Source organism: Lacerta agilis, chromosome 8 (genome assembly GCF_009819535.1).
Source record: "Lacerta agilis isolate rLacAgi1 chromosome 8, rLacAgi1.pri, whole genome shotgun sequence".
Taxonomy (NCBI): domain Eukaryota; kingdom Metazoa; phylum Chordata; class Lepidosauria; order Squamata; family Lacertidae; genus Lacerta; species Lacerta agilis.
In genome coordinates this window covers 42,998,510-43,005,302 of record NC_046319.1, presented here as the reverse complement: position 1 = coordinate 43,005,302, position 6,793 = coordinate 42,998,510, and positions in this window count along the sequence as shown.

Below are 6,793 nucleotides of genomic sequence, written 5' to 3'. Positions count from 1 at the left end.
ACGGACGGGCGGGCGGGCACTCGCGTGCTGGCAGGCGAGCGGGTTGCAAGCCAGCCGCCCTCGCCTCCCGGAGCCCCAGCTGGAGAGCTGGAAGGGTGCGCAAAGCCCCGCGCCGCTCCAGCGCCACGTCCCTCATCCCCTGCTCGCCCACCCCCTCCCGAGGGGCGGCCAGCATGGGAGGGAGGCGGGCGGAGAGGTGCCACGCTGGGGGCGCCAAGGGATCACCATGCCATGGCGGCCGATCCCTCTAAGATGGCCCTGTCCGCCCCTGTGATGATCTCTGTAGGAGTACTTCTTGATTCTACACTGTCAGTGAACAGAGATACCATTCCAGGAGAGAGATAGCTTGGCCACAGTAATACCCTCACAATTTTATTACTGCATTCTGCCATTACTAACCATACTTCTCTCTCCCCACCTCTCTTCTCCCCCAACCTTGTACTGTATACAACATTAATGTCTCACATCAAATGTAACTAATCTGTAGAAAAGATTGACTTGTAAAAAAAAAGAAACAATACATGTACCTTTGTAACCCAAGAAAATATATATATATATATATATATATATATATATATATATATATATATATATATATATATATATATATATATATGCGCAAATGTGAAATATGAAGTGTTATGTGGTTGGGCCTTTTCCATGGTGGCACCCTGATTTGCCCACTGAAATTCAGCTGTCATCTATTATGTTGTCACTTAAATGCTAGCTTAAAACCTGACATTTGGGAATTACTGGTCTTTGGGAATTACTGGTGAAGTTCAGCTGAAATCTGTACATTAGAGTAGAGCTTTTATATAATTTTCTTATTTTTGACAGTGCAATGACTATAGTTATTTTATTATTGTTGCTGCTGCCTTGAAATCTTCAGACCAAGAGTAAATATTCTTTAAAGAAATGCATTTAAAGAAAGCAGTATTCATCATCATTTTCTCTTTCTTTTTATTGCTTCCTCATTTATTGATATTAAGAAACAGCATTGCCCCTTATTAATCCAATATGCATAATTGCACAAAAGCTTATTTCACACTGCACAGCTCTTTGACACTGTATAAAATGTGTCTAGCTGCACAGTAGAATAAATCATGACATATCTGTATGAGCAAATTTGACCATATCAGTATGAAAATAACATACGTTAACATCAGTAAAAATCGATACACATCCAAATGAAAGTATAAATGATGTGATTTAAATTTCTAATTTCGTAACTTTAAATTCTAAACTTCCTTGACAAATCACAACCCACAACCTGCATACATCAGAAATACAAGCAAGAAAATAAGGGAGGAAAAGAACAGCCTCAGTTTTATTCCAGAACCATAGAAAGGAGATTGGACCCTCCAAATCCATGTGTGTATGTGGCGGGGTGGGGGTGGGATTCAGTGTGAACAACTGTCAGAAGCACCCCTAATCAAAAGTGAATAATATTAATCATCCAAACTACAATTTTCATCAGCCCTGTCAGTGAAATGTAATAGCTTTTGTGGCATTCTTTTCTCTCCTCCCCTCCACCCTCCCACTACCAAAATTGCTAAAATATATTGCCTATGGGAACAATTACTAAGTGACACTATTATTGACATGCAGTGTTTCACCTTGACTGGATGAAAGAGAATTTCTTATGTCAAAAAGGTTTTTCAGATGTGCTTTACAGCTTTATCTATCCACCTCACATAAATTTTATAGATAAGCAACTGCCAGAAATTTGCCACTTGGGACAGACCTGTGAAGGATGATGTTCGACTGAACACTAAATTCTTAATAATTGAATATTTGGGAAAGTATATCTATTTGGCTTTGTTGATTGCTGAGGTCAAAACCATTTAACTTAGGTCATGTCCTTTCTTTCGGATTTCCTCACACTTCATTTCCCTTGGTGTCTGAATATAAGTAATATTACTTTTGAAAAGCAAAACATGAGGCAGTTCCATCAAATAAGTGAAGCATTCACTTCCTGAATTTCAATGTTTGTTTGTTTTTTTAAAAAAAAATCATCCAGAAATAATTCATATTTTTCACCAGCTGGATATCCTTTCCATATTGTTCTAATAATGGATATTTAAAAGAACAGTGTTTTGGGGATTCAGGATGGTTGTAGGAGGAAACAGTGTCATGGGTCCCACACCCAGGGTTCCTTCATTATCCATATGTTAACAGAGGTGCGAAAGAAGAAACTATTGAAAAGTTATTCCAACACTACTGTGATTAAAAATAAATTACACATTAGCATCCAAATGTTTCTGATGAAAGTGAGTTATATGGGATGGGGAGAAATTCAATTCAGTTTGCATTTAAAGGCAAACTTATCTAATTTGCACTTTCTGAAACAATATGGACACTGAAACACAGTCATTTTTTATGAGTTATACCTTTCTGAATTTTGCAATGCAGTTCTTCAGTCAAATAATGTGTACAAAAAATTACCAAGTGAAAACATTCCTCTATAACCAACCCTTTGGCTGATTAAACAATCTACAGTAGAACGTCTATTTATGTCCTGCTCTATTCTGGCCCGTTCCAAGTCGCGACTGCAGCAAACCCGGAAGTAAACACTGGGTTTGCTGTGATTCATGCATGCACAAAAGCAGCTGCCGCCATCTGCACATGCACAGAAGCAGGCTGCCGCCGAATGTGCCTGTGCAGAAGTGGGCTGCCGCCAAATGCACCTGAGCACAACGGCACTTCTACCAGTGACCCATTTCGCCATAAGGATGGGCCTCCAGAACAGATTGTGGTCGTGAGTAGAGGTTCGACTGTATGGTCTTCTAAATGTGTTTGTGAGATGGGGGTTATTGGGGGGAGATTTGGTTAATTTGTTCTGTATTTTGTGTTTTCATTTTATATTTTTATGTTATAAACTGCCTTGTGATCTTTGGATGAAGTGTGGTGTATAATTTTAATTCAGAATTCCTTATATACTAGGGTGAAGGTAAAGGTAAAGGTACCGGTACCCCTGACCGTTAGGTCCAGTCATGGACGACTCTGGGGTTGTGGCACTCATCTCACTCTATAGGCTGAGGGATCTGGCATTTGTCCCCAGACAGCTTCTAGGTAATGTGGCCAGCATGACTAAGCCGCTTCTGGCGAACCATAGCAGCGCATGAAAACACAGTTTACCTTCCCACCAGAGCAGTACCTATTTATCTATTTGCATTTTGACGTGCTTTCAAACTGCTAGGTTGGCAGGAGCAGGTACCAAGCAATGGGAGCTCACCCCATTGCGGGGATTCAAACTGCTGACCTTCTGATTGGCAAGCCCTAGGCTCAGTGGTTTAGATCACAGTGCCACCCGCGTCCATATATACTAGGGTAGAGTGGGTGAAATGCTAACCAGTGTGAGGAACTGAAGTTAAGATAGGGAAATCAGAATACGAGAGAAAATGAAATTGACCTATTTTCCCATCCCCATTTATACCACATATTCTGTAAATCAAAGAATTTATAAGAATGCCTAATATTGTTCTACAGCACTTTACAACTTGGATCTTGCTATCATAATCCTGTGAGGTAGATTAATATTAGCCCCATTTTACAGATGGGAGAACTGAAGCTGAAATGCAAACGGAGTCCATGGAATTGTGGTAGGATTTCTATCAAGGCTCCCCCTAGGCCGATTAGCAGTACAGCCTTGGAAGCATTACACCAAAAAACTGAAAGGCAACTGATGCAGAATAAGGGTAGCATATGCTGTTTCTTTAACTTCACACTTACCATCTCAAGATACGCCATTACTATTTCCATATATCAAGAGATTGCAAGAGAACAAGCAATCCAGGAATATCTTGGCTGACTGAAGACATAGTCAAGTGCCACACGCTGTTCCCTAAATCAAACTAGCTCTTTCACTAGCTGAAAATATAACAAGTGCAAAGTGTTTATAAACGAAGGTCAGGCCAACTGTAGCTTTTACTAATCAATTCTGTTCCTAATGGCTATACTGTCGTGTAAAATTATGTCACATTTGGCATAGCAAGGTCTAGTGTTGGCATCATACAAAATAAGCTTCAGCTTTCCCATACCCTTCAGTTACCATTTTAATCTGTAAATTTCTCGCCTGCAGCCCCTTGACATAGTCAGCTATTTGGCTAGTGCGTAAAGGTCCAGCACATTTCCCCATCTTGGAAATTATTTATTAGCTTGGTACTGTATACCATCTATTATGTCCAAATGAAGGAGAGAGAGCTGGCCACCATGTCTCCTCTATTCTTTAATCTCTCTGTATAGAATTCCTATGTCTTCCTTCAAATACTTTAACAAGAGCGATTGAAATGTTTCTTTCCAACTGATGAAATGTTCTCTCGAACATTGATTGCCCAGGAACGTATCACTCACATGTCGCGGCTGTACATCATGTTGAACATTAATCACACAATATTTTCCCTGATAGTACGATGACAGTCAAGCTATCAAAGCGCACAGCCAGCCAACAGCTGCAAATGGAATCAGCTGTACTTTGCCCAATGATGACAGGGGAACAAACTGGAACAGGAGACACAAGCCGTCTACTTCCATTAATAGACATAATACTTTTCTAATGGATCTTGAGCCAATGAGTGCTTGATAATTGCTAGGAAGGTTCTGTGTAATACTGATACTTGGGCAACTGCCTTTCAAAACCTATCAACCTGTCTCTTCTCTAATTTGTTTTCCTGGACATCAAAATGAGCCCTGGTGTCCCCAGGGGTAGCACCTTTCAGGAAGATGCCAAAGGGGGACACCTTAGGGAACCAGGAATTTGAAGGCACAGAAGAACTATGTTTAGGAATAGCACTTTGGGACTCAATTGATAATGGTGTGTGTTCTTTGTTAAGTGGTTTCAAAATTTTGGAGATGGACTTTGAGAAGTTGGGGATGTTGCAACAGTTGGGGGAAATCATGTTTCACAGTGAGGTTGAGGTATTGGAAAGAGGAGGGGGTGAGGGAAGTTAAAAATGCATTATTCAATTTCAGTTATTATTGTTTCTAATCCTAAATTCAGTTTCCATATTTCCACATTGTGCTGCATTTCTTTCTTTCTTTCTTTCTTTCTTTCTTTCTTTCTTTCTTTCTTTCTTTCTTTCTTTCTTTCTTTCTTTCTTTCTTTCTTTTGTCCTTCCTTCCTTCCTTCCTTCCTTCCTTCCTTCTTTCTTTTTAAAAAAGGTTCTCATGATAATTCATCAGCCTTTGTGAGCAAATTTCTTCTAAGATGCATGTTTTTGTATACAATTTTGCCCAAAACGCACATTTTTGCAAAGCAGCTTCCCTAAATCATGCATTATTGTGTGTTGATTTCACAAATATATGCATTTTTATGCACAATTTACATGAGTATATGCATTTGTACACTTTATTGTACATATTGCAGCACTACAAAATCTGTAGAAGTGCAATTTTTGAAGGATGGTTGTGTTTCAGCTTGCTTATTGTTTCAGAGGTTGCAGATTAGGTAAATTTGTCTTTAAATGTGAACTGAATCACATTTCTACCCCTGATGCAGTTAGATATATGCTCATGTTTGTGTGCTGTGACAGTCTCTTACTTTTGCAGGCAGCTGGTAGTATGATCTGGCCCTGGTTGATAAGATACCAAACCCACAGAAGCAACCCTTTCATTGATCTGCAGTCTTCCATCTGCTTGCAGCCTAAGATCCAGAACCTTATCCCTGGGAGTAAAAGGAAGAAGTAGCTCTGGATGAATATAAGGATGGTGTTTACCATAAAGTCATAATCTTTGTTCCACCATCATGTTAAAATATTATACTTTTGAAAAGTCATGAACAAAGAGATATTGCAAAAAAATAGGCATTCCAGTTCATGCATCCGACTACATGCATTCAGATAAGACTTTATACCATTTACCTGATGTTTCTTTACCTGATAATTCCATGTTTTATGTGATCTGGAAATCTGATGGAATATAGTGGAAGTTTAGCACTAATTTCTATGTTAATTGCTTCTAGGAAAACACCCATTTGCAATCCCATTAACCCAGAAAATTGCATGAGTTTTGTATTGTAATTTCACTATGGTTTTCATGGATCATACCACCATGGCTTACATGATGAAATTTGGAACAGCATTCCATCATACATCCCCCCCCCCCATTTTCATAGGTGAACCATGGTGGAAAAGTGTGTATATACATAAAGGGTTATGATACGTCCTAAGGCATCTGCTCTCATACCATGCCCACTGGCGTGAATGAAATGTAGTACAACAAGTTCCATAATGCAACAGGTAAATAAAAGGAATGTTAGGGACTGGAACAGAAGACCTTCCATTCCAACCCCAGAAACACAGTAATCCTAATATATTAATGTGGTTATAGAATCTCTGCTGCAGACATAGTTTTCTATAGACACACCAGTGACTCTGTGTCAGTACTTCAGACATGCAAACAATATTATTAAGTTGCTCAACCAGTGGTGTAGGAAAGGGGCTGAAGTGTGTGTGTGCTGCCCCAGATGTCATCACTAAGGGGGTGGCAAAATGGCAAAAAATATGTGTTTTTAAAATGCGGCTGGGCACAGACAGGTGCCCCCACAATGGATTCCTTCATTGGAGCCTGACTCTGCACCAGAAGGAGCTGTGCCTCAACTGTGGCGCTTGTGCCTGGCGCAGCTCCACGGGGCCCTGGTGAGGCCTAACCCAGGGGAGGAGAGCAGGAGAGTCGGCAGCAGTGATGAGAGGCACCTTGCTCCCGGCTGCAGTAGCTGCACTGCCAGGTCAGGCCAGAGCAGGAGGAGAGTGGGCAGCAGCTTCCCTGCTTCTCTCCTAACCCTGAACTGTGACCC